The 27600-nt window shown below is 45.6% G+C and overlaps 1 long non-coding RNA gene and 1 pseudogene across 1 annotated transcript; both read left to right on the top strand.

Annotated features, from left to right (window-relative positions):
- Window positions 1-5310: 5310 nt before the first annotated feature.
- On the top strand, window positions 5311-27467 carry LOC124655557 (annotated as a pseudogene).
- On the top strand, window positions 18233-20162 carry LOC124655061. Its single transcript, XR_006988554.1, has 4 exons — window positions 18233-18500; window positions 18646-18733; window positions 18959-19029; window positions 19892-20162. It is a non-coding gene; the product is annotated as an uncharacterized LOC124655061 (long non-coding RNA).
- Window positions 27468-27600: the final 133 nt, after the last annotated feature.

The raw sequence follows: 27600 nt of genomic DNA, 5'->3' as shown, positions 1-27600 counted from the left end.
CTTGGTTTTTTCTAGATTTGGTCTTACTTTGAGTGTATGCCATCTTCGTGGTTTATTGTATGCTGGAATTGGGGATTTTTCTTATCCAACCGGTTTGAACAGTTACATAGTGTTTAAGATTTATGTATGCTTTCTTGAAGAATAATAAAATAGAACTATGGTAACTTCATGGTCAATATATGTAGTATCAATGTATCATATGGCCTAGGTAGGATTAAATTACTGAAATGTTATATTGATAATCAATTTGATGAATGGAATAACCATAGTAGCCCCTATGAATCACAGTTGAATGTGTCATGTCCAGTCATAATGTATTAGTTTATTAATTTATTCCAGTGTAAGATAACACATGATAAGTATTGTTTACAGTTTGTAGAAGAGAAGATGGTTTTGGACATTGGCCATGCAGCTCAATGACGCCCTGATTCCAAGCCATGTGCTAGTGATGTACGTCTTGCAATGGCACTAGCTGAAGTAAGAACAGTAGACACGATTAAAAAACATAGCTGTTTGGTGCAATGTTTATTTCGTCTTTGATAATTTGTAATGATTCCTGCATTTTCTGGTGGTGCTCTATTGCAAACGTTAAATTTGAAAAAATAACTAAATTATTTGCGGTGAGGCTCCTGCAATGCTCAATATTTTGAGGAAAAAACCATCTATAGGGAATGCCCCATGTTGAGCATGTATCCAGTTATTGCTTTCAACTTTAAAAAATTGCATGCGTATGAAATCTTGTCATAACTTGTCTTGTTGGGTAAACTCGACAATCGAGTTTGCACCTGCTTGCACTCTAGAGCTTTTAAGTCTGCCCTGTACACTTGAAAATTCTGAACACATGCGAGGTCCTATTTTAACTTGCTGTGAATTTCTTGGGCAGGGTCTCGATGTTGAGTCACACATGAAGTTCCACTATTTTTGTTTCATCTCTAGAGAGCATAGACCCAGTGTGTAAGATTATTTCTAGTCTTACTTAAGATGCCTTGTGGTATAGGTTGGATTCCGATGGTTGAAAAGTTGGTGAATACAAATTATTAAATATAGTTCATATCAACACCATTGCAGTGCTATTTTCTTGACAATGTAAAGTTTGAAGTAAGCATTATGAATGTGTTTAACCATCTCTAGAGAGCCTATATTAGGATGTCAATATTATTTCTAGTCTGACTTAAGATGCCTTGTGGTATAGGATGGATTCCGATGGTTGATAAGTTAGTGAATACAAATTATTAAATATAGTTCACATCAACCATTGCAGTGCTATTTTCTTTACAATGTAATTTTTGAAGTAAGCATTATGAATGTGTTTAACCACTCATGTTCTTTCTCTGTATTTGCTTAGGTGCACAATAAGGTCTCTTCCTAGCTGTTCGAACAAGATGGTAGACGGCCGAAGAAAATCCTGAAGGCCTTGCGGGGCAATCGAGAAACCAGACAAATGGCGGCATGCTTGCAGATGGATGCACGACCGAATAGCGAGCTTTGGTGAAGTTGCATAGCAAGAAAGTCCAGCTGTAGGGAGTAGGAGGAAGGATCCATTATCTTTGTTTTCTGGGTGAAGTGAAGAAGCCATGTGAGGGTGATGCCCTAATTGCTGGCTGGCGTCCATGTTGTTGTTTGTGATACCTAAAATCAACTTTGCTTAATTACTACCTACTCGCGCTAGCTGATGATTCATCAGCGTGATAACCAGTTGATTGTTACATCTCTAAATGTGAATAAACTTGCGTCTATGAGTAAACCAAAGCATGTGCCCTGAAATAAAGTAGATGTAATAGTACTAATTCAGTTCCCTTCAATTCACTTGCTCAAGTATAAGATACTGTAATTGGTAAAATAAATGGTTATACTAGTTTGATATGTATGGTACTATTCGACTTTTTTTTCCTCTTCTTTTGGGTATATGAGCACAGAGCGACTTCGATACTTTTAGTGGATTTAGATACAGATTTGGAAGCAAGTTTCTAAAAGTGGTGTGAGATATGCAACTGGAACATTCGTGGAAATATTTCAGATTATTAATGGAGATATTTGAATCTCTGGATTTGAAGAAACTATATTCTTGATCAAAAAATGAAGCTATATGTTGTTATTGGTCCAGAAGCGTATACTAGACTAAGGCGTGCTGTGGAATAGGGTAAATACTCATGCATGTGGTCATCGTTCTCAGCTCAAGGTAAAAGAAACCAACCCTAACCATTATTTGGCTCTAGTTGCTGGAAACAATAATACTATGGTTGATGAACTGCATGAAGCTGATGGCAAAGTATAATTCACCGCGGAAGATAAATAAATTCATCTCACCGCTGTAGAAAACAAATCAATACTACTCACATTAGGAAACACAAATGCAGATGCATTAGAAGGAAACGAGAAAAAAAAGTTACAATCAACCGGCTCCCTCGATTACTGGATTGCTGCAGGAGGAAAGGAAACACCGAAATAAGTGAAGTCAGCAGTTATTTGGGTACATGGATGACTCATGGGATACCACGAAGCAATAATGATTATAAAGCCTCATTAAGGAACACCGTGTTAAGTTTTTGCTACAAGTCAGCAATCTGAGTGCTTTGTGCGTCCCAGCAGTCCATCACAACAGATCATCTTCCCCCTTAAATTTTCAAACCGTAGACGCTCCATCTCTTTTCTCCCTCCAAGATACATATAAACCCTCTATAAGTATAAGCCTGTCGTCATACACCGCGTGCGGGTTGCGCGTGCGATGACTTAGACTTAGACTTTTACTTGTCGAGGAGAGGAGAGGGATCATGCCGCCGGCGAGTGCCATTGCCGGCCAACGTAGATGGTCGTGGCACAGAAGATAGCTCCGGAGAAACTTGCTCTCAGGTTATGCGGCGCAGGAAGGGCTCCCGGATGGGGAGTGCCAAGGACATGAGAGGAGGAAGTGAGGATGCCGGTGAGCCCTTTCCAGACATCAGAGATGGTGATGGTGAAGACGGACAGAGGCGGCCGGGGATCCTTTCCTGCATGCGCGCGAGATACAAGAAAGGTACTGTATCCATCATGTCCCCAAGAGCTAGCCACTAGTTTTTTTCCTGGTGAGTAACGTATCCACCTAATTGATTGGCTTCTTCTCCCGCGCCGCGCACAGCGACGCTGACCAGGCCGGCGCCATCGCGGCGCTCGCCACGCTCTTCGGCTGGCGCCGCGTGGTGCCCATCTACCAGGACGACGACTACGGCGTGGCGTTCCTCCCCTTCCTGGTGGACGCCCTCGCGTCCGCGCGCGCCGAGGTCCCCTACCGCTGCGCGCTCCTGGCGGCCGCGTCCCCGGACGCCGTGGCTGCGGAGCTGTACCGGCTGGAGTCCGAGCAGACCCGCGTGTTCGTGCTTCACACGCGCCACCAGCTCGCGCGCCGTGTGTTCGCCGCCGCCGTCAAGGCCGGCATGATAGGGGAAGGCTACGTGTGGGTCATCACCGATGGGCTCACAGGCCTCCTCGGCTCCGTCCAGCCGCCTCGGGGTGTCATCGGGCTTGCGCCGTACGTGCCTACCACGCCACGGCTGCGGGACGTCAAGAAGCGGTGGGCACACCGGTACATGCGCGACCACCCGGACGGCGAGCTCTCGCACGCCATTATAGGCTGCTACGCCGTCTGGGCCTACGACGCCGCCCGGGCCGTGGCCTCGGCGGCGCGAGCGACTCAGCGCCACCGACTTATCGTCGCCACCCGGGCTGGTAGGAGGCACGGACGGCGAAAATGACATCTCGGGGCTCGGGAAGTCTAGATCGGGCAAAAGCTTCCTCCGAGCTCTCAGCCGACACCAAATTCGAGGGTCTCGGCGGCAGGTTCGAGCTCGTCGACCGGCGAGCTTGTAGTACCGGCCTACCGCGTGTTAAACATCATAGAAGGCGGAAGGGAGAGAGGCATCGGGTTCTGGTCACCACGGTTCGGGCTTAGCCGGCACATCAGCCGGCGTTCCGACATCCCGGGCGGCGAGCTCTCGCCGGTGATCTGGCCCGGAGAGTCGGCGGTGCAGCCAAGTGGATGGGTGCAGCCAACGAGCGCGAGAAAGCTGCGGGGTGCAGTGCCGGGGTATGTCTCGGCGAGCTACCGTGCGATCGTGCACCTTGACGTGGACCCCGTCACGAACCAGACGACGGCCGGCGGGTTCGTCATCGACGTGTTCGAGGCTGCTGCCCTACGCGCTGCCGTTCGAGTACGTCAAGGCCAAGTCTCAGCCCTACGACACGCTAGTCCACGCGGTTCAAAATGGGGTAAGTTAATTCACCTCGCTTTATGCTACCGCTTTCGCAAAATGTATCTAGTCTAGGCACGCGCGCGGAACTCGCACCTGACGCTGAAGGCATCGTTGCTGAGGTAACCCGAGCTCTCCAGGGTCGTTCTGCTGATGAGTCCGGTGGTTGCGTCACTTGATGGATCGTCATAGATCATGTTTAGGCTTTGAGCAACTCTTGCGTAATTAGCGACGACGGGGCCAACCAAGGAAACTTTGTAGTTCACTGTCACTTTGTCTTGGTCCACGCCGTATTCACGATCATGGTATAGTAAGAATGTTGGCTCACCCCCGGCCCAGCTGCTGACTCGAGAAAACACCTTGGTGTGGAAAGCCCTGGTTGTTCCCGCCCTTCGGGGTGCTCGTGCCCTGAATCTCGTCGAAGGAAAAGAACCAGCACCGCCAGAAACTATTGAGGTAACTGCTGATGGCAAGAGTGAGCAGGTTGATAATCCTTACTAGGGATGATGGTGTGAGATATGCAAGGAAGTGGAAGTGGAAGAAACCTTACTAGGGATGATGGTGTGAGATAGCCAATCAAGGAAGTGGAAGATACCACGGGTGCAAGGTCGTTGTTGGTGAGTAGGGATGCGCAAGCGAGATCCGGCTTATCCTACAAATATTTATGATCAGTACAAATTGTACCACAGGGCTCCAATTCCACGTCTATAAATCGTACTATTTGGAAACCAATCCTCCACGCTTAGTTGTGCCGCTTGCAGCCTACCGGTGAGAGAGAACAAAAAGATAAGCAAACAGTTGTTGACATGTGGCTACAATTGTTGTTGGTACTTATACATACATGAACTTATTCGTGCTTGTTTTCCCGTCGCAGCGCACGGGCACCTAACTATTCCGAAAAAATAACAAACCCGCATGTTCCACTGAAGAATGACAAATCAGCATCTGAGAAAACTCGCCCAAGTTGTCGACAATTCTGCACATCCGTGTGGCCTCCTATAAACTCTGGGGCCGTGCACACTTCCATTCTGCCACGACATCCAAGTAATTGACTGGCTGCTCTGGTCTCTCCCAAACCACTCTCCCAATGGCCCGGGACGCGCGCCTTGTGTTGGTCCTGATCGGCTTCACGGCCTGCTGCCTCGTCGCGACGTCGCGGGCGCAGCCGGCGGAGGTGAAGGTGGGGCTCATCATCGACGCCGACTCGCCAGTGGGCAAGATCGCAACAACCACCATCCCCATGGCTCTCGAGGACTTCTACGCCGCCTTCCCCAACTCCACCGCTCGGCTTAAGATCATGCAGTACAATTCCAGTGCAGACGTCGTCATCGCCGCGTCCGCCGGTATGCCCACACAATTCATTCATTCTCCGCATCTTCATTTCCTTTGACGTACGTCGTGTTCATGGTCTAAATTGCGTTGCGTGCGTGCCTTGTACTAGCGTTGCAGCTGATGACGACGCAGGGAGCCCGTGCTATCCTCGGCCCGCAGTCGTCGGTCGAGTCGGCGTTCGTCGCCGACCTCGCCACCCACGCCGAGGTCCCCGTGGTGTCCTTCTCCGCCACGAGCCCCTCCGTGTCTCCCACCGCGGCGCGCTTCTTCTCCCGCGCCGCGCACAGCGACGCTGACCAGGCCGGCGCCATCGCGGCGCTCGCCACGCTCTTCGGCTGGCGCCGCGTGGTGCCCATCTACCAGGACGACGACTACGGCGTGGCGTTCCTCCCCTTCCTGGTGGACGCCCTCGCATCCGCGCGCGCCGAGGTCCCCTACCGCTGCGCGCTCTCGGCGGCCACGTCCCCGGACGCCGTGGCTGCGGAGCTATACCGCCTGGAGTCCGAGCAGACCCGCGTGTTCGTGCTTCACACGCGCCACCAGCTCGCGCGCGCCGTGTGCTCGCCGCCGCCCTCAAGGCCGGCATGACAGGGAAGGCTACGTGTGGGTCATCACCGATGGGCTCACAGGCCTCCTCGGCTCCGTCCGGCCGCCTCGGGGTGTCATCGGGCTTGCCCCGTACGTGCCTACCACGCCACGGCTGCTGGACGTCAAGAAGCGGTGGGCACACCGGTACATGCGCGACCACCCGGACGGCGAGCTCTCGCACGCCATTATAGGCTGCTACGCCGTCTGGGCCTACGACGCCGCGTGGGCCGTGGCCTCGGCGGCAGAGCGACTCAGCGCCACCGACTTATCGTCGCCACCCGGGCTGGTAGGAGGCACGGACGGCGACAATGACATCTCGGGGCTCGGCAAGTCTAGATCAGGCAAAAGCTTCCTCCGAGCTCTCAGCGGCACCAAATTCGAGGGTCTCGGCGGCCAGGTTCGAGCTCGTCGACGGCGAGCTTGTAGTACCGGCCTACCGCGTGTTAAACATCATAGAAGGCGGAAAGGAGAGGGGCATCGGGTTCTGGTCACCACGGTTCGGGCTTAGCCGGCACATCAGCCGGCGTTCCGACATCCCGGGCGGCGAGCTCGCGCCGGTGATCTGGCCCGAGAGTCGGCGGTGCAGCCAAGTGGATGGGTGCAGCCAACGAGCGCGAGAAAGCTGCGGGTGGCGGTGCCGGGGTATGTCTCGGCGAGCTACCGTGCGATCGTGCACCTTGACGTGGACCCCGTCACCAACCAGACGACGGCCGGCGGGTTCGTCATCGAGGTGTTCGAGGCTGCTGCCCTACGCGCTGCCGTTCGAGTACGTCAAGGCCAAGTCTCAGCCCTACGACACGCTAGTCCACGCGCGGGGTTCAAAATGGGGTAAGTTTAATTCACCTGCTTTATGCTACTGCTTTCTGCAAAATGTATCTAGTCTAGGCACGCGCGCGGAACTCGCACCTGACGACGCTGAAGGCATCGTTGTTGCTGAGGTAACCCGAGCTCTCCAGGGTCGTTCTGCTGATGAGTCCGGTGGTTGCGTCACTTGATGGATCGTCATAGATCATGTTTAGGCGGCTTAGAGCAACTGGTGCTTAATTAGCGACGACGGGGCCAATCAAGGAAACTTGGTAGTTCACTGTCACTTTGTCTTGGTCCACGCCGTATTCACGATCATGGTATAGTAAGAATGTTACGCGCGCACCCGTTGTCGTAGGAGCAGCAGCCGTTAGGGCCGGTAGCTAGCGTAGGTACCAGCGACGGCCTCCCGCAACGAATCTTGCTGATTTGGCATAACCGCTGGTGGCGGAGTAGCCGCCTATTGCCAGGTCGTGGGAGACCGGAACGGTCTTTGTGAATATAGCAGAAGCAGTGTGCGACGGACGGCGGATATGATGACATCGGATCGACGCCGGCCTTCTCGTACAGCCTGGTGCTCCCGTGTCGTGCACGGAACGGAACTCGCGCGCGCAACCTCAACTCCACCACCGGAATGAACGGGCTACCTCTCCCTTCATTCTTCAGCCACGGGAAAAAAATTCGCGGTTCCATTTTCCTTTGGTTGGCTCGCGCGCATTACCCAGCCGGAGTCAGGCCGACGTGGCCCTTCATTTTTAGCCCACGCGTCCTCATTTTCTTGCCAACGAATTCGCCTTCTTTTTTTTAATGGATGCACGCACGCTCGCGTCCTCGATCGTGCGTGCTCGTGCGCCCAAATTCAGCCTCTCTATTTTTCCTTACTTCTGCTGCTCTTTACGACACGGCCTCAAACCAGGATACGTACGGAACTCGTCAAAACACGTACCTGGTCAAAGCTAATCTCAATCCACGATCTCAACAAAAAAAAAAAGCCTAACCCTAATCCCCGCACCCTTGACCCCCTGGTCGCCACCACCACCCAACAAAAAAAAGTGCAGCTTGAGGAGTACAACATAATCCTAGCTTTTGTACTTGCTTCTTCCTTCTGCTCTAGACACTTGAAAAAGTTGGCATGCAATAACCCATTCCCAAAACTTGTCATCACTCTCTTGATCTTAGATTTTCGACCCTAGTTTGATCTTAGGGCATCTCCAACGGCGCGACGCAAATGGACGCTCAGCGACCGTTTTCGTCCGCCGTGACCGAAAATGCGTCTGGGGCCTGCTCCAGCGGGGCGACGCAAAGTGATCGGGTTTGCGTCTCCGCGGACGCTCGGCGGTCGCACGGAGCGTCCGCTCGCGCCCCCACGGGCCCTCATGGCAGCGACCTAGGTTCGATCGGCCTCGAATTCACAACGCGCGCCGGTGTGGCAACCGCGGCGACCAACCGCCGCAATGGAGCGCCGACCCGCCGCGGAAGAGCAACCGCCGGCCTCTTCGTTTTACGCGCCGCCGTTAATCCGCGCACATTATAACCCCCGCGTCTACGGTAATTCAAGTTCAACCGCCTCCTTCTTCTTCCTCCTCTTCTTCTTCTCCAACACCGGCACGTCATGAGCGACTACACGCTGCCGTCCGACTCGGAGAGCGAGGGCAAGTCGCCCGGATTCCTGCATTGGTGGGAATCGCCGGCGACGCCAAGCGATCCGGGCTCCACGCCCAGCTACCCTACCTCCACACCGAGTGAGGACGAGGAGGACGGAGACGGCAATGGCAACGAAGGCCAGGAGGACGGAGGCGGCGCTGCCAGCGACGCCGACGACGAGGAGGAGGGCCAGGAGGAGGAGGAGGACGCCGACAGCAAGTTCGCCCGATTGGAGGCGCAGGAGGCGGCGGACGACAAGGCGGCGGCAAGGAAGAAGTCCAGGGCGCTGGCGGGCGGCGCGTCGTCGTCTGTTCACCGACGACGACGACGAAGACGCCATTTCTTCCAGTTTCAAGTCCTCGACGGGCGCGTCGTCCCCCAGTTCCGACGACGAGGTGACAAGTAAGAGGCGGAGGAGTTTCCACGACGACGACGACGCAGGGCCTTCGAACAAGAAGGCCAAAAAATAATTTTAGTTTATATGTTTTAAATTTTTTTCTTATTTGTATGTTAAATATGTTTGAATCTAGTCGATTGACGTATCCGGTTAATTGTTTAGGCTATAATCTATTCGATTGGACCAACATGACATCATGAGTACATCTTTTTCGCGTTTAAAACTTGATCATTCAACTAAATTGAAAAGAACTAGCAAAAAAAAAAAACAGTCGCATGTCCAAAATGCGTCGGACCGCTGGAGGTAGCCCCCGACGCAAACGGACATTTCGCCCCTCGCGGTCATTTTGGCGTCCGCGGGGCGAAGCAAACGGACGCTCGCGACCACTTTTGAGCGTCCGAAATGCGTCGCGCCACTGGAGATGCCCTTAGATCTTATTTTTTCATGACAGTAGAATGATACACTTTTTAGTTTCATAGATGGATACCTAATAAAATGAACCTACATAATATAGGAGCTACATAATATAGGAGGGACACGGCTAAATCCAATCTACTTGGTGAGGTGCGTGCAACGCTATGCACGCGTATATACCAAGGAAAGGAGAGGAACAGGCTGTACATGTTCAGATTCCCATGCAAATTAACTGAGGAGCTGCCCGCAATCAATTTGATTGACTGCCTAGTTTTAAGGAGGAAATGCCTCGTCTTACCCGCTGCTTTGTATGGGGATACCAAATTTTCAGCATGTACCCATGAACGTCACCGATACAGCCCACAATTCATTCTATCCATTAATTGATCGCTGCCACAATCAATGGAGGGGATCGGGAGAAACAAAAGAGATCGCAGGACCCAAAATTCGCCAAGTCCCACAGCACCCACATCCATCCTAGATCCCCACCACTCCTCCGCCGGCAGTTTTCGCCCGACCCAACGTAGACCTCCTCCCCCTTCAGCGAATACATCCTCCGGAGTAGATTCATAGCCCTGCGATGAACCATAGACCAGGCGCAAGATCTCAACCTTCCAGCTCCTGTAGCGTGTATCCTTCACGACGCTGTTGCGGTGGCCGTCGAGGCCGCTGCCGGCCCGACCACTAGGTTAGGTTGTTTGATGAAAGCCGGTGGCCTGGATGCCGACTCCGCCGGGTCGCCAAGCAAAGCGCCGTCTTTCTCCACCGCCTACATGGACTCCACCTCCACCAAGCCCCACACGCGGCCGCCTCTTCGGATGGCGGACGGTGCAATATTAATAGGAATGGAGGTAACAATCTGGTAGATTTCTTGTTTATATAAAAACAAATCATGATAGGTTGCAGCTTGATGAGTATGTACAGTTATGGATGTTTCACCAATCCTGGGTCTTTGGCGTAGTTTTACTTCCTATTGTGGTAACTTGGATGAAGAGAGTTTATTTAGTTTCACGCCTTTTGAAAGGACTAGCCTACGCAACCACAACTTAATTACCTCCTTTCTTATGTATACATATGGAGCTTAACCTATGGGTATTGTTACTCGTATTATAGAACTAGCATTTGAAAGGAATAACTGATTAAACAGTCATGAAAAACTTTTCTTGCATTCGTCTTATCATTATAGAAATTCCTTGATCTGTGTGTCTCATGTGATATTATTTGAGCAACTCATATTCCGGTGTTGGTTCAGTCCAAAAATGATACGTGAACCAAAGCTTGATAGGTCTAGATAGGTTTGCCTAGCATCTGGACATCAATCATACATGTTTCCTTGCCAGTATTGTAAATTAGATCAGTACAAGTTTCTTCATTGTCCGTTAAAGTTATCCATTTCTTATTCAGACTCATGAAACCCATCACAAATATTAGCCCGTTAGTTAATAGTTATGATTGTTTTTGTGCAATACTCCCTTTGTTCCTAAATATAAGCCATATAGTATTTGGCACGGAAATTAAAGAACGCGTATTGAGAGAAAATTACACCAGATTTGGGCGGGATTACCACTAAACATTTGACATGAGAAAATAGATGACTTTTCAAAAGATAAGAAAATATAATCAAATCCCTAAAATAATCCATACAAGTGGTATGTCGCACTAAAGATTATATTCTGGATTTTTTCTCGAAAAACTATATGGCTTATATTCAGGAACAGAGGGAGTATATAACTTCCTTGAAGCTGGTACCTGCACTTCTCTTTTAAACGCCACATAATATTCCCTTCTTTCACCTTCTAAATTACAACTATATTTGCACTTATTTGCAAGATATTCCTTGGCAATTATAATCTACTATTTGTTAACTAGTGAACTCCTTTTAGACCCAAATTACAATGCAGCTAGCTACCTTATTTTCTGAATGCATCTCATGTTTTCATGTGTTGAGAACAAATTCTAATGCTCATCATGATTATCTTCTGTTTTAAAATGCGCTAGGGTGCTCAATGGCCTCCTCCCTCTCATGTTCTAAGCCGACATGGGTGTGTTGTCATGTTATGTCGGAGCTCTACCCCAAGTCCCGCAATGGACGCTGTTGTTCAGAGTCTGTTGACATCAGCGCCCAATGGTCAAGTTTTTTCTTTGGCTGCACTCAAATCGATTGGTGCCATTCTTCTATCCAATTCTTTATTGTTGTTCTGCTTACTAAAATTATGCTTCTATTTTGTGTCCCATCATTTCTGGTTAGCCTCGAATTGATTATTTTATGCTAATTTAGTTTACTGAAATGTGCATTGGTATTACTCCGTTCATTTCAAAGTGTATCAGTATTGATAGGTTACTATGAATTCAAAAAATGCTGATGCAAATTCGATCAATGTGAATTCTAGATGCTCTTTAGTTCATAATTCTTCAATCACATGAGTATATCAGTATTTTACCAACTCATTCCAAACTTTTTTCACTAATTTTCTAGTTGTTGGAAAGAGTTGGCAGAATCTGGAAACAAACTTGAGAAGTGTATGTTCGTTACCATAAAAAACGTGCTATTCTAATATTATATATTATTATACTATCTGATTTTTGCACCTACCCTCAACTAAAGTGTGTATGCTTTAGAACTCGTATGTCGTGTCATTGATTATATTTTACCGTTGCAGCCACAACATTAATTTGTGACTACCACCTTGATGACTATTGTATTCTTGTGATTAGGCCCGAGCCAACCCTCTCACTTATTACCACTTTTTGTGATATTTTATAACTTATTACTAATTGTTGGCATGAACACGTGAGTTTTATATAGAATACGTGAATATGTTAATTCAGGATTTTGGATTTTAGTGAATTAATCTGTTTGAATCAGTTTCTAATATTAATTATGTAATTGTGATTTTTGTAATTGGGTCCGGAGTATCATTTCGTTAGCATCCCACTAATACTTTTATATTGTTTGCTTCCACAGAGCTATCAATATTTATCTCAAGCATTGTGGGGCGTATTGCTGTTGTGGTATGTCCCTCCTGATGCAGGCAGCAACGTGTCATTGCAAACTTAAGTGATTTGCTAATTTTACATGTTAATTCTTAATCCTTTCGTTCTAATTTTTCAATTCTGTTACTAGTTATTCCTTCTGATGATTTTTTCCAATTTGTTCCTATTGACTTGGCAGCAAAGCTAAGAACGAGCAGACTAATGATCTCATTGTTATGCTACGTCCGTGTTCAAAGTTCAATTACATCCATGGCACTGTTCCTGCAATCTGACCACCTTGCATTGTAGTTTAGGTGAGTTTCTGGTTCTTCCCATCTCTCCTCTACATGTGTGATTATTAAATAGTCCCACAATTTTGTAGGTTCACACCAACCTTCACCATAATTTTTAAAATTGATAGGTCATGTTTTGCACATGTTCCACCCGAATTAGTATTACTTTTTTAATTTGTTGATGTACCACAAGACCACCATTTGATCATGAACTAATGAGTCAGAGTTTTGGTTTGTGGTAAATTCATACACATTCATAACCAGTTGATTCTAATGTCTCCTTAGGAAACCTAATCCAGCCATTGTTCATTATGCCCATGGTACCTTAGACAATGAAGCATAATCATTGCTCATTCCAATGGAAGATCGTTCACATTTTTTGTTTTCTTCAAAAGAAATACTAGAAAGGTTGGAAGTGGTGCTATCCGAGGATGAGTTATATTAGTTACCTTTTCATGGTAGTACACTCCGATGTATCGAGCGTTGAAAGGATCATATCTATACAATCCACTTGTAATTGTGGCTGGTGTTTATTCAGAAAAATGATATAGCCTCATTGGTTACTTATTTTTCCAAGTACTATTAAATCCCTGAAAATAGTAAGATTTCTAATAGAGAAGGAGGGCCGTTAATTGTGATGTCGTACGGATTTATTAGTCATTATTATCGTTGTTACTAGTTTCTTTCTTTTATTTCCAAGTGGCAATATCATCAGCTCTTCTATTTGTCTATTATTTATTCACAGCTCCTCTATAATCCAAAATTCTTGTAAGCACTTACCGGCACAACATGAAGTTTAAACATGTTAAGACCAATCATGCTCTACATGTATGAGCTAGTAAATCACGTGTAATTCATTGGATGTTAGTGACATGTACCATATGGCTAGTTTCGCTTGCTTTTGTCACTTCCTCGAGGTGCCTAACTGCGATTATTTGTACAAGTAGCTATTGTGCAATCTGTAATTTAAATAGTCTTGCAGTACTTTATTGGCCTTGTGTGGATGAACAGAACAACTATTTGAATCTATTATGTTGTGAAGGAGTCTATTTGTTGTGTCCCGTGATTTATTTTTGATCCTATGTTGAAGTTAAGATAAGAGCACATTTTCTGTCAAGTGTTAATATTATTGCATTCGACATTTGTTCTATTTATGAATGTTCTTATTTGATTTAATTTCAATCTTGTTTATTTCCTACAAAGTATATTTATAAAATCTTTTCTATTGGACTTTCATGGTCTCATTGAACCCTTTGTACATGCAGATTAAAATTTGAACTGTAAGCTTGTATGGATGAATGGAGCTTTGCATTCTCATGTGGTTTCAGAGCAAGGAGGCGAAGGAATACAAATAGTACTCGACCAACTACTGGAGCAGGACTGGGCGTAGTCCTTGACCAACAGCTAGAGAAGAACTAGGAAAAAGAGAAGGTGAAGGCCAACCACGGTTCTTAAACTGGATTTAGACCTACCCCGGCAAATAAAGTCAACATAAAACTTGACTCTATTTCTTCGGAGCTACCAAGTATATGCCAATGGTCAAATAATTTTGGTGGTGCAATTTAGCCATTTCATCTTCAGAGTATGTCTTCATTCATGCATAATTAGTCGTATGGTAAATATTTGGTTTCAGTTTTCTATATAGCATGCATAATAACCAGGCATTTTCAACATTTTCTATACGTTTGATGCAAATACCACGATAAACAAATAGCATACAATTCCCTTGAATGTAGGGTGTAGTTTTCTCACCAAGATTTTGCAACTTTTGCTGATTGTGGAACCGTTCACATAGCACTATGTGTTTGCACTGGCGGCATGCATTTGCAGTGCAACAAGTCGAAGAAGGACTACCCCACCCAGTGGTCATAGCTAGCCTCCCTGAGCTGCTACTGGTGGTTACCCGCGAGAGATGCTACTGGTGGTCGCGAGCACCCGCTGGGTACGTCCATTAAAGTCAGTGTTGGCACTAGGGATAGCTCTTATTGGGCCAAGCTGTGAGATGTGGCCACCTCATGCGTGATGTAGGAGGACTAGTGGGCGTCGCTTGGCTAGGTGGTCTTGGACTGCACCATGTAGTGGGTGTTCCACGATGAGCTCAAGGAGGCACGGACTGGCGACACCTCTATGTAGGAGGTCGTCCAGCCAGATGTACCACAGCGGCAACAAAGTTTACAAATGCGAGCACATGGTGACCCTCTACATTGCTTTCGTTCTGGATCTTTGTGGAATTTTTGGTAAAAGGAGTTTCCTTTTACAAATGTCTTGGTTCTGGCTAGTTGATCTTGATCTTCACAGTTCATGGCTCCTTTTTCATGAGTGGCTTAGATACCTTGCTAAACCTAGAATTGGATGTGCCAATTTTACGCGTGTGCTAAATTTTGTACAATTATGCATCATGAGTGGTTTAGATAACAAAGTTTACAAATACGAGCACATGGTGAGCCTCTACATTGCTTTCGTTCTGGATCTTTGTGGAATTTTTTGGTAAAAGGAGTTTCCTTTTAAAAATGTCTTGGTTCTGGCTAGTTGATCTTGATCTTTACAGTTCATGGCTCCTTGTTCATGAGTGGTTTAGATATCTAGCTAAACCTAGAATTGGATGTGCCAATTTTACGCTTGTGCTAATTTCTACAATTATGCATCATAATTCCCATGTAACACTTATAACTTATACAACCATCTTGTACCTATCTAGATTGGTATTTGCTGGCATAATTTATCAGTTGGCACATAGGAACTCATATGCTTGCTTACAGTGTTGCTCAATTGAATTGGTGATGCATGATTCTAATTATTATAGCTTTATTTTATTTCTGAATAATGGTTTTTCTCATGTGTTGGGACTGAATTAGTGAGTTGTTCCACTCTGAATAGAGATATGTTCTATTCAAATTCTAGGAACATACAATTTGAAACTTGCTTTTCTGCTCTAACAAATCTATAATTCTGAGAGTTCTTTTTTGTCTCATGTCTTGTTTACTTATGAAGTTGCACATGTTACATTTGCTTTCCGAACACTCGACTGTCATAATGTTCAGTTTCTATGTGAGTATTCAATATTTGCATTCCAAGACTGGGAAAAGGATGTCATGTTTACATAGTATTATTTAGTGTCGGGAATGAGTGTTGTCTGTCCTTTTATTTATATCCTAAAAAGCGCAGAGCTTGTTGAATGTCCAATTCGGAGTTACTTTATTTCATAGATATGGCTTGAGGGAGTTACTCTTGGCATGTAAAGATAAGAGCTATATACGTGTTGTGTGTTCCACTTGTTTCTTGATTTTCAAATAAAATTTACAAGTCGATGTGGAAATTATACATTGTTTTTTATCTTATCATTTCACCCAATAGACTTCACATACCAGCATATTGGTATGAGAAGTCTTTTGGAACATGTGAGTTTTAGTGTCATTTGCAAATGCAAGTGAACACGAGGGGAGATTTGTAAAGAATCATCTTGCTTGAACGCTCACTAGATCAAAGTTGGTATGAAAAACTCACTTATTTTAGGCCATTTTTTGAATTATAATTTTAAACATTTATGGCACATGATTATGACTACGGGCATGTACATCTACCTTCCTGTATCCACTCATAACCACCATATGCTAACCTATGTGCTCACTTGTGTGCAGATCTGAAGAATATCTTGTATTTAGAGTTGCTTTATTTCATAGATATGGCTTGAGGGAGTTACTCCTGACATGACAATAGAAGTTCTATATATGTGTTGCATGTTCCATTAATTTCTTGATTTTCAAATAAACTTCACAAATTTACAAGGGAATTGTACATATTTTTATCTTATCGCTGCAACCAAGATTCTTAATTTGCCTACCCATTGGTATGGGATGTATTTTAGAACATTTATGGATTTCTTAGTGTCATATGAAAATTCAAGTGAACATGAGGAGATATGTGTAAAGAATCATCTTGCTTGAACACTTACTAGGTTAGAGCTGGTTTGAAAAAACTCACTTCTTTAGGTCATTTTCGAATTACAATTCTAAACATCTACCTTCCCGTCTCCTCTCATAACCGCCATATGCTAACCTCTGGTTCTCGTTTGTGTGCAGATATGAAGAATATCTTGTATTGAGGTTGTTCTTGTAGCGGAAACGGAAGTAGATGGAGGTCACCATCTTGTGTATTTGAGGCCTAAATGCTTGTTCCAGTTCGTGTGCAGCGACTAACCCTTCCATGCGTACGTGGTTTTGTCTTTGATTGCTTTTTCTTTCTAATGTTGTGTGTTATTTGTACATGATCCATTATTCCATCAGTGTAACAACCTTGGATTGATGATTCAAAATTGAGTATGTTACATATATTTAGTTTATGTTTACTAATTCATTCTGTCGGCAAAGCTTTTGTTGTAATTTGTGCTACTTATGTTTTTCCTGTAATATAGTTGGTATATCTTTCTATCCCCGTTCCTTTACTAGAGCATCGTCTTTGAAATAGTTGTGCACTATTACATGTCCGCGGTGTTTTTGTCTCTTCTCATGAATCCTCTTTAAATATTTTGAGGCCTTTATGCTGGGTTGAACATATGTCGGTTTGACAATGAAACTGGATTAGATAAAGTTAGGCGAGTCACAGTTGTTGTTGCTGCAGACTACTTTGTGCCTGGATATTTTATTTGGGTAGTTTTGATAGCTAATTTAGATCGTGTTGGATATGAAGAAAATAACATGTACAATCTCTCCAGAACACCGAGGTAACTGTTTTGATACATTATACAATAACTACTATATTAAATGGGAACAAACATCTTTTTTCACATAATTTTGAGGTATATTTGGGAGTTTACCTGGTGGAGACACGTATGTGCTTCAGATGTTATTGTTTCACTTGCTATTCTCTTAGTCTTATCGGTGCTCTGTAAGTTTTTCGTTGAAACCCATTTACTACCAGCACATGTGCAGTCCTCTTGGTTTCCTTTCTTTTTTTCGGCTTCGCTCCTTTGGTGATTTAGGCTGGTGGTTGTAGCGTGGTATGGTTGGGATGCGGTAGATTCATGTTGTTTATGGTGGGTCCATTTCACGTTTGTGTTGACGCGTGGGTTACACCCAGCATCCCACCGCCCTCGCCCTGGCTCCTCACCCACCGGCGCGTCGCCGCCGTGCTTCCCTACTCCCCACCCTCTCGCGGCACATAGCACCGTCCCTGCAGCTCTTCATCCACGCGAGACCACCGAGGAAGTTCCCGCGCCCCAACTCCTCCTTAACTGGCCCGTCTCGACGGCCTCCCTAGGTTTCCTCCACGCCGGCCGCGTGCTCCGGCGACGCGGCTCACTGCTTCTTCCACGAGCGTGCTCCTGCGTCAGCGCCGCCCCAGATCCGCCCGCTGTCGGCCGCGCGTCGTGTTGGACTCCGAAGCAGGCCGTCCCGTTTCCTGAACTTCCATTGAACGTGGATGCCGGCAGGGACCTCCACGAGAACATTTATTTTCTTCTCTAAAGTAAGCATACTTACATGATGTGGATTCATTTGTTTTCATACGGAATACTAGAGTTCAAGTCATATTTGATTTGTTCCTCCAGAGTCGCTGGTTTTGATGCGAGAGGCTCAGGAGAAGCGATGGAAGGAAGTAAGGAACGGACGTCCGAGTGCACTGATACCCTGGGCATCGCCGATGACATTGACAAAGCGGTCATAGTCGTAGGCGAGGAGGATGACCTGAGGAGTCGTTTCTTCTGGTTGCGGCCAGGGAAGCGCAGCGCCACGGAGGCGCTCTAGAAGTGGACTTGCGAGGGCTGCCCTCACGCCAGAGCTCTGCTGTATCGCCCGAGATCTGAGCCTGGGCAGTTGATTCAAGCACTCCCTTGAGGTATGTTCGTGTTTGGCTGATTCAGTTTTAGTCTGTTTTTGTTCCTATGTCAAATGAGAACTTCAACTTTGTTTCTCTGAAATACCTTACTGCTGAATTTCATGGAAAGGGCCAGAAACTGATTTCAGTCGTCGCTTTGCTTTAGGAATCTGCGCGGTCTTCAGGAAGATGTCGCCAGGAGACTCGTGGAGGATGTTTCAACTTGCAAAGAGAAAATGGCTGAACGTTTCTAGGTGCACATCACAGTTTCAGTCTTGCAAATAAATTTCAGTCGTGGATTGCTGTAGGAATCTACATGATTCTTGTGTTTCTAGGTGCACGTCACAGTTTCATTCCTTTAAAGAGAATGGCTAAACATTTTTTCCTTCTCACTCTTTTTTGTTTGACGTTTCTGAAGTTTCTGAAAGTGACCATCTTTCCTGGCCCTTATAACTCGTGTCATCTGTTATGTTCTGCAGTAAATATTAGCTCAAAAGATCCAAAGCGGGAGCTGGTCATGAGATTTAGAGGGATGAAGACTCAGGAACAGGTAGCTTTTGTTACAGTTCATCTACACTCGGTTATTTGAATGATTGAATGCAGATTCAGCGTGCTATTTGTGTTCTGTCTGATGAAGTGTATTATGATACCAGTATATGCCTCCAGGCTGAATTAGATGTGCTAGCCTTTTATGTATTGTGTTCTACTTTCTACTATGTTAGAATTTTCATCAGCAAAAATAACCCGGACCTTTTTGTTTTCTCTGCCCACCTATTGCTATGCATCTATTAGTTAAATACATATTATCATACATGCTTAACTGATCAAGCGACCTAGCCACAAAAGTTCACCATTTAGGTCCATGTTTCATTCAGGGACCCTGCATTATTGTTGAATGGTTTTATTTGATTAAATCCCTGCTAATTGGTCCGATTTTGCATGAACATGGTACATCTATTATAAGCTGCACCTTAGCTGTACAGTAATTCTGCGTGCGCAATAAACATGTAAGATGATCAGTTTGATGATGCATATACTTGGTTGATTTTGATTTTCATTGATTGCGTATAATGTTTAGGTTTGGACTTACTGGTAAACATGTATTGCGAATATTTTATTTTCAAGCGGTTCTCTGATAACTAACTGATGTAATACTTTTTTAAGGCTTTCTCGAGAAAATACTGATACATGCACAGAAAATTTAAATGCTACACGAATTGCCATCAAAACAATATTTTCTAATTTTACTTTTTCTGGTTGTGAATTTGCCTATCCCCTAGACTCCAGAATGAGTACATGGATTTTTGTCGGGCCTTATCATAGTGTAGTGCTTACCATCCAGTGTGCATTTCGTTTCTTATCCCTTTGCATCATTATAAGGAATTAAGGATTGTTGTACTGTTGTCCTGCAGATGTGGGATTCATGGGCGCTTGGAGGACTACAGGCAGGCCTTACCTGACCACCTCCTACAGCTGGTTGTATAGCTATTTCAGTTGCATGTCTAAACTCCGAATTTACTCAACTGTGAATTACATATCAATTCAACATTTATTTTTAGGCTAATCAGGCTAATAATTGTGTGCACATCGATGGCAGTCTGAAGCGGATCAGATTGCAGCCATTGTCTGTTAAGCTCCTGAGTGGACGCATTGAAGGGGTGCTGCGAAGCCTGCCATTGAAGGATCAAGAGTCAAGAATCAAGATGCAATTACCACCTATATTTTGCGTTGTGCACCAAAACCGCATCAGTTATTGCACGGTGTGACAAGCCACTGTACAGAGGTAGAGAGAGCTTGGTAGAGAGAGAAAGATTGAGTGAATTGTTCATGATCTTTTTGTGGCCTTCTTCTTGCAGCGCTCAGGATCCTTCGTCGTGCCACATGAACGTCTGACGGTATGCACCTCATCCTCTTCACTATCCAGATTTGCTTAGAGTACTTTTGCAGTCCTAAAGCTTTTCATATACTTAAAAATGAAACGGTGTTCATTTTGCTCATTGATTTTTGTGACTATTTGTTTGCATGTAAGGACTGAAGTTTTAGGAATATCAGATAGAAGAGGAGCAGTATGCAAGGTCAAGATGAGGTCAATTCTAGGGCGAAGCTGATGAAGTAGTGAGATAGGATTTGTTTTCTGTCAGCTCATAATAGGCGAGTTCCTCTTGCTCTTTGGATTCATTTGCTTATGGTGTGCACACCTAGGTTAAGATATGTTGTGTATATCACCTTTTGATGCAATGTTATTTATTAGGCTCACTTACAAGTCCGAATCTATTAACTTTTATCAACTTAATAACTTGCATAAGAAGGTTTAGCTACTATAGTATTCGGTTGACCAAAAATTATTGGCGTTATTGTACAAGTTCAAATTACTGTCTGTGGTACCAGTATTAGTTTCTCAGACCAGGTGCTGCTGAAAGTATATTTCAGATCAACAACCTGATCTAAAATTACAGAAATAGACTACTTTGTGTTACCAATAGGGAGATGTATTTATTGTTTTCAATGAAGGGGGACCTTTCTTCTTATGTATGATCATTGATGTTTTGAATTTTTGGCATCTGGGGTGTTTTGATTTGCACATGCTAAAAGACGAGAAATTTGGCCTTTGTGTTTGCAGTTCACCAGCTCAATTATTTTCTATTTATTTGGAGTAACAAATACATCATCACTTTGTAGCTGTTGACAAGGTATGTTCCCTTCCTACAGCTTTTCAGGAATGCCGGTTCTACATATACATATAATTTGTCTCATATTGTAAAAAAAATCCGTACAAATGGGCTCTCTCGCGTATTGCAATTTTTCGTATTTAAGAGGATGTGCTCAGCATCAGAGAACATGAATAAGAGAATTCAGATTTCAGAAGCAGTTGCTGCACTAGCCAAGAAAAGGTACATGCCCACATTAGTTCCATACTTACAGTAGCAGTACCAATTCACATTCCTTTCACTCTCTGTAGTGGAAACAATGAGCATAGGAAACCATTAGAAATTGTTCCCACCTAAATAGACCATTGGATGCAACCAGGCCCAACTTGAGAACGAACTTCAGTTAAATAAAAAGGGTCAACGCAAACAGAGCTTGGCTCTGGTGGTTAGGTCCCTTGTGGTGGAACCAGCCCACCCAGGTTCAAATCCTAGATTTGGCATGGGTGTTGCATTTACCTAGATTTATTCCAGGATTAACCGGCGCTATGCTTTCAGTGGTAGGTGGCGTGCCCGTCAACAGCGAGGCGCCAGTGGTGACTTCGTCAACCTCAAGATATGCCGGCTCAGTCCCTCGGAGGTGCTCATAGGGGTAGGGTGTGCGTGCGTGCGTTCATAGGGGTGTGTTTGTACGTGCGTGTTTGTGAGCGTCTGCGTTGTACTGTGTTCTCAAAAAAAAAAAAAAAAGGGGTCAACACAACAACAAAAAAACTAACTCTGAAATTCCCTCCGTGTAGGAAACACCAATATCTCATCTCCAGCAAAAGGTTAGGATAAGCTGAAAGAGAGAAAGAAAAAAGTATTCAAACTGATGAAACTAGCATAATTATTTTATCGATATAACTATTTTGTGGGCACCTGCTATCGATAATACTATAGTAGTGCATCCATTGCTTATGTTGGACAATTTTCTATGTAATTACCTCTAATGTAAATCAGTAGCACCACCTAACCGCCTTCGCCCTTCTGTGTACATGCACTTGGTCTTTTGGGTAGACGCGCTTAGTCGCTTACAGAATCCAATCGTTTAACGGAACATATTTATTATTCACAGGCATACCATTGCTGGATCAGTGAGCGTTGACGAGAAGAAGGCAATAATATTCAGAGCACGTGCCTGGGTATAGTGATCTTACATATTTAGGTTTAGTTTGATGCATGTGTGCCTCAGTATATACTTGTTATGTAGTCAGTGTTCTGTATCCGTAGGTGTCTGTTCCTCAATGATCTTTGTAGTGCCTCTGAATCAATATCAGCACTCAACAATAGTCTATTCAGTTCGGGATTTTTTTTATGTTGTTCATGCCCTGAATCCTACTGCACCTCCACCTTTTCGACGTAATTTAAAAAGCATCTGTCCCTTATTCTTTACATGGCGTAATTTAAAAACATCGAGCGCGGCGTGCCGCCGCGCCAATCCTTGCTAGTTTGAATAATGACAGAATCCCATACCACTTGCTGTATTCTCCTCATTGTGTAGCCATAAATGCGGCGATGGCCCAGCTTATCACTGCTTTGGCATGCTAGCTATTCTGGATTGGCACCAGTAATAAAGCTTTTCCTATTTGATGATTTACAAAATTATCAATAAGAAATGACATCCTTCTGTTTTGTGCTCTACATGTTAATACATCATGTGGCTAGCTTTCTGCATAGAGGTATATACAAAGATAGTTTCTCTTGTCATCTCGTTCAGGGTATCTATCCGAGGATTTGCACCAAGTCATCATTATTGCTTTGTCTTGCAGCTTCTCTTCCTTCTTGGTGGTTCGTTGACTGGGACCTTGATTTGTACTACTTTATTTTCTCTTGCTGCCGTTGTTGGCTCATATGCATCGGTGGTCGTCATTGTTGCCAGCCTTCTGGTGTTGGGCTACGCTGGTTGGTTGTGGCCTCGTTTCGGGGTTTGTCCACCACGGGTGAGCCCCTTCTTGGTTTTTTCTAGATTTGGTCTTACTTTGAGTGTATGCCATCTTCGTGGTTTATTGTATGCTGGAATTGGGGATTTTTCTTATCCAACCGGTTTGAACAGTTACATAGTGTTTAAGATTTATGTATGCTTTCTTGAAGAATAATAAAATAGAACTATGGTAACTTCATGGTCAATATATGTAGTATCAATGTATCATATGGCCTAGGTAGGATTAAATTACTGAAATGTTATATTGATAATCAATTTGATGAATGGAATAACCATAGTAGCCCCTATGAATCACAGTTGAATGTGTCATGTCCAGTCATAATGTATTAGTTTATTAATTTATTCCAGTGTAAGATAACACATGATAAGTATTGTTTACAGTTTGTAGAAGAGAAGATGGTTTTGGACATTGGCCATGCAGCTCAATGACGCCCTGATTCCAAGCCATGTGCTAGTGATGTACGTCTTGCAATGGCACTAGCTGAAGTAAGAACAGTAGACACGATTAAAAAAACATAGCTGTTTGGTGCAATGTTTATTTCGTCTTTGATAATTTGTAATGATTCCTGCATTTTCTGGTGGTGCTCTATTGCAAACGTTAAATTTGAAAAAATAACTAAATTATTTGCGGTGAGGCTCCTGCAATGCTCAATATTTTGAGGAAAAAACCATCTATAGGGAATGCCCCATGTTGAGCATGTATCCAGTTATTGCTTTCAACTTTAAAAAATTGCATGCGTATGAAATCTTGTCATAACTTGTCTTGTTGGGTAAACTCGACAATCGAGTTTGCACCTGCTTGCACTCTAGAGCTTTTAAGTCTGCCCTGTACACTTGAAAATTCTGAACACATGCGAGGTCCTATTTTAACTTGCTGTGAATTTCTTGGGCAGGGTCTCGATGTTGAGTCACACATGAAGTTCCACTATTTTTGTTTCATCTCTAGAGAGCATAGACCCAGTGTGTAAGATTATTTCTAGTCTTACTTAAGATGCCTTGTGGTATAGGTTGGATTCCGATGGTTGAAAAGTTGGTGAATACAAATTATTAAATATAGTTCATATCAACACCATTGCAGTGCTATTTTCTTGACAATGTAAAGTTTGAAGTAAGCATTATGAATGTGTTTAACCATCTCTAGAGAGCCTATATTAGGATGTCAATATTATTTCTAGTCTGACTTAAGATGCCTTGTGGTATAGGATGGATTCCGATGGTTGATAAGTTAGTGAATACAAATTATTAAATATAGTTCACATCAACCATTGCAGTGCTATTTTCTTTACAATGTAATTTTTGAAGTAAGCATTATGAATGTGTTTAACCACTCATGTTCTTTCTCTGTATTTGCTTAGGTGCACAATAAGGTCTCTTCCTAGCTGTTCGAACAAGATGGTAGACGGCCGAAGAAAATCCTGAAGGCCTTGCGGGGCAATCGAGAAACCAGACAAATGGCGGCATGCTTGCAGATGGATGCACGACCGAATAGCGAGCTTTGGTGAAGTTGCATAGCAAGAAAGTCCAGCTGTAGGGAGTAGGAGGAAGGATCCATTATCTTTGTTTTCTGGGTGAAGTGAAGAAGCCATGTGAGGGTGATGCCCTAATTGCTGGCTGGCGTCCATGTTGTTGTTTGTGATACCTAAAATCAACTTTGCTTAATTACTACCTACTCGCGCTAGCTGATGATTCATCAGCGTGATAACCAGTTGATTGTTACATCTCTAAATGTGAATAAACTTGCGTCTATGAGTAAACCAAAGCATGTGCCCTGAAATAAAGTAGATGTAATAGTACTAATTCAGTTCCCTTCAATTCACTTGCTCAAGTATAAGATACTGTAATTGGTAAAATAAATGGTTATACTAGTTTGATATGTATGGTACTATTCGACTTTTTTTTTCCTCTTCTTTTGGGTATATGAGCACAGAGCGACTTCGATACTTTTAGTGGATTTAGATACAGATTTGGAAGCAAGTTTCTAAAAGTGGTGTGAGATATGCAACTGGAACATTCGTGGAAATATTTCAGATTATTAATGGAGATATTTGAATCTCTGGATTTGAAGAAACTATATTCTTGATCAAAAAATGAAGCTATATGTTGTTATTGGTCCAGAAGCGTATACTAGACTAAGGCGTGCTGTGGAATAGGGTAAATACTCATGCATGTGGTCATCGTTCTCAGCTCAAGGTAAAAGAAACCAACCCTAACCATTATTTGGCTCTAGTTGCTGGAAACAATAATACTATGGTTGATGAACTGCATGAAGCTGATGGCAAAGTATAATTCACCGCGGAAGATAAATAAATTCATCTCACCGCTGTAGAAAACAAATCAATACTACTCACATTAGGAAACACAAATGCAGATGCATTAGAAGGAAACGAGAAAAAAAAGTTACAATCAACCGGCTCCCTCGATTCATGGATTGCTGCAGGAGGAAAGGAAACACCGAAATAAGTGAAGTCAGCAGTTATTTGGGTACATGGATGACTCATGGGATACCACGAAGCAATAATGATTATAAAGCCTCATTAAGGAACACCGTGTTAAGTTTTTGCTACAAGTCAGCAATCTGAGTGCTTTGTGCGTCCCAGCAGTCCATCACAACAGATCATCTTCCCCCTTAAATTTTCAAACCGTAGACGCTCCATCTCTTTTCTCCCTCCAAGATACATATAAACCCTCTATAAGTATAAGCCTGTCGTCATACACCGCGTGCGGGTTGCGCGTGCGATGACTTAGACTTTGACTTTTACTTGTCGAGGAGAGGAGAGGAGAGGGATCATGCCGCCGGCGAGTGCCATTGCCGGCCAACGTAGATGGTCGTGGCACAGAAGATAGCTCCGGAGAAACTTGCTCTCAGGTTATGCGGCGCAGGAAGGGCTCCCGGATGGGGAGTGCCAAGGACATGAGAGGAGGAAGTGAGGATGCCGGTGAGCCCTTTCCAGACATCAGAGATGGTGATGGTGAAGACGGACAGAGGCGGCCGGGGATCCTTTCCTGCATGCGCGCGAGATACAAGAAAGGTACTGTATCCATCATGTCCCCAAGAGCTAGCCACTAGTTTTTTTCCTGGTGAGTAACGTATCCACCTAATTGATTGGCTTCTTCTCCCGCGCCGCGCACAGCGACGCTGACCAGGCCGGCGCCATCGCGGCGCTCGCCACGCTCTTCGGCTGGCGCCGCGTGGTGCCCATCTACCAGGACGACGACTACGGCGTGGCGTTCCTCCCCTTCCTGGTGGACGCCCTCGCGTCCGCGCGCGCCGAGGTCCCCTACCGCTGCGCGCTCCTGGCGGCCGCGTCCCCGGACGCCGTGGCTGCGGAGCTGTACCGGCTGGAGTCCGAGCAGACCCGCGTGTTCATGCTTCACACGCGCCACCAGCTCGCGCGCCGTGTGTTCGCCGCCGCCGTCAAGGCCGGCATGATAGGGGAAGGCTACGTGTGGGTCATCACCGATGGGCTCACAGGCCTCCTCGGCTCCGTCCGGCCGCCTCGGGGTGTCATCGGGCTTGCGCCGTACGTGCCTACCACGCCACGGCTGCGGGACGTCAAGAAGCGGTGGGCACACCGGTACATGCGCGACCACCCGGACGGCGAGCTCTCGCACGCCATTATAGGCTGCTACGCCGTCTGGGCCTACGACGCCGCCTGGGCCGTGGCCTCGGCGGCAGAGCGACTCAGCGCCACCGACTTATCGTCGCCACCCGGGCTGGTAGGAGGCACGGACGGCGAAAATGACATCTCGGGGCTCGGGAAGTCTAGATCAGGCAAAAGCTTCCTCCGAGCTCTCAGCGACACCAAATTCGAGGGTCTCGGCGGCAGGTTCGAGCTCGTCGACGGCGAGCTTGTAGTACCGGCCTACCGCGTGTTAAACATCATAGAAGGCGGAAGGGAGAGAGGCATCGGGTTCTGGTCACCACGGTTCGGGCTTAGCCGGCACATCAGCCGGCGTTCCGACATCCCGGGCGGCGAGCTCTCGCCGGTGATCTGGCCCGGAGAGTCGGCGGTGCAGCCAAGTGGATGGGTGCAGCCAACGAGCGCGAGAAAGCTGCGGGGTGCAGTGCCGGGGTATGTCTCGGCGAGCTACCGTGCGATCGTGCACCTTGACGTGGACCCCGTCACGAACCAGACGACGGCCGGCGGGTTCGTCATCGACGTGTTCGAGGCTGCTGCCCTACGCGCTGCCGTTCGAGTACGTCAAGGCCAAGTCTCAGCCCTACGACACGCTAGTCCACGCGGTTCAAAATGGGGTAAGTTAATTCACCTGCTTTATGCTACTGCTTTCTGCAAAATGTATCTAGTCTAGGCACGCGCGCGGAACTCGCACCTGACGCTGAAGGCATCGTTGCTGAGGTAACCCGAGCTCTCCAGGGTCGTTCTGCTGATGAGTCCGGTGGTTGCGTCACTTGATGGATCGTCATAGATCATGTTTAGGCTTTGAGCAACTCTTGCGTAATTAGCGACGACGGGGCCAACCAAGGAAACTTTGT

This window comes from Lolium rigidum, chromosome 5, assembly GCF_022539505.1.
Source record: "Lolium rigidum isolate FL_2022 chromosome 5, APGP_CSIRO_Lrig_0.1, whole genome shotgun sequence".
Classification (NCBI taxonomy): Eukaryota; Viridiplantae; Streptophyta; class Magnoliopsida; order Poales; family Poaceae; genus Lolium; species Lolium rigidum.
Note: the sequence above shows the minus strand (reverse complement) of the source record. Positions and strands in the feature narration are given on the sequence as shown.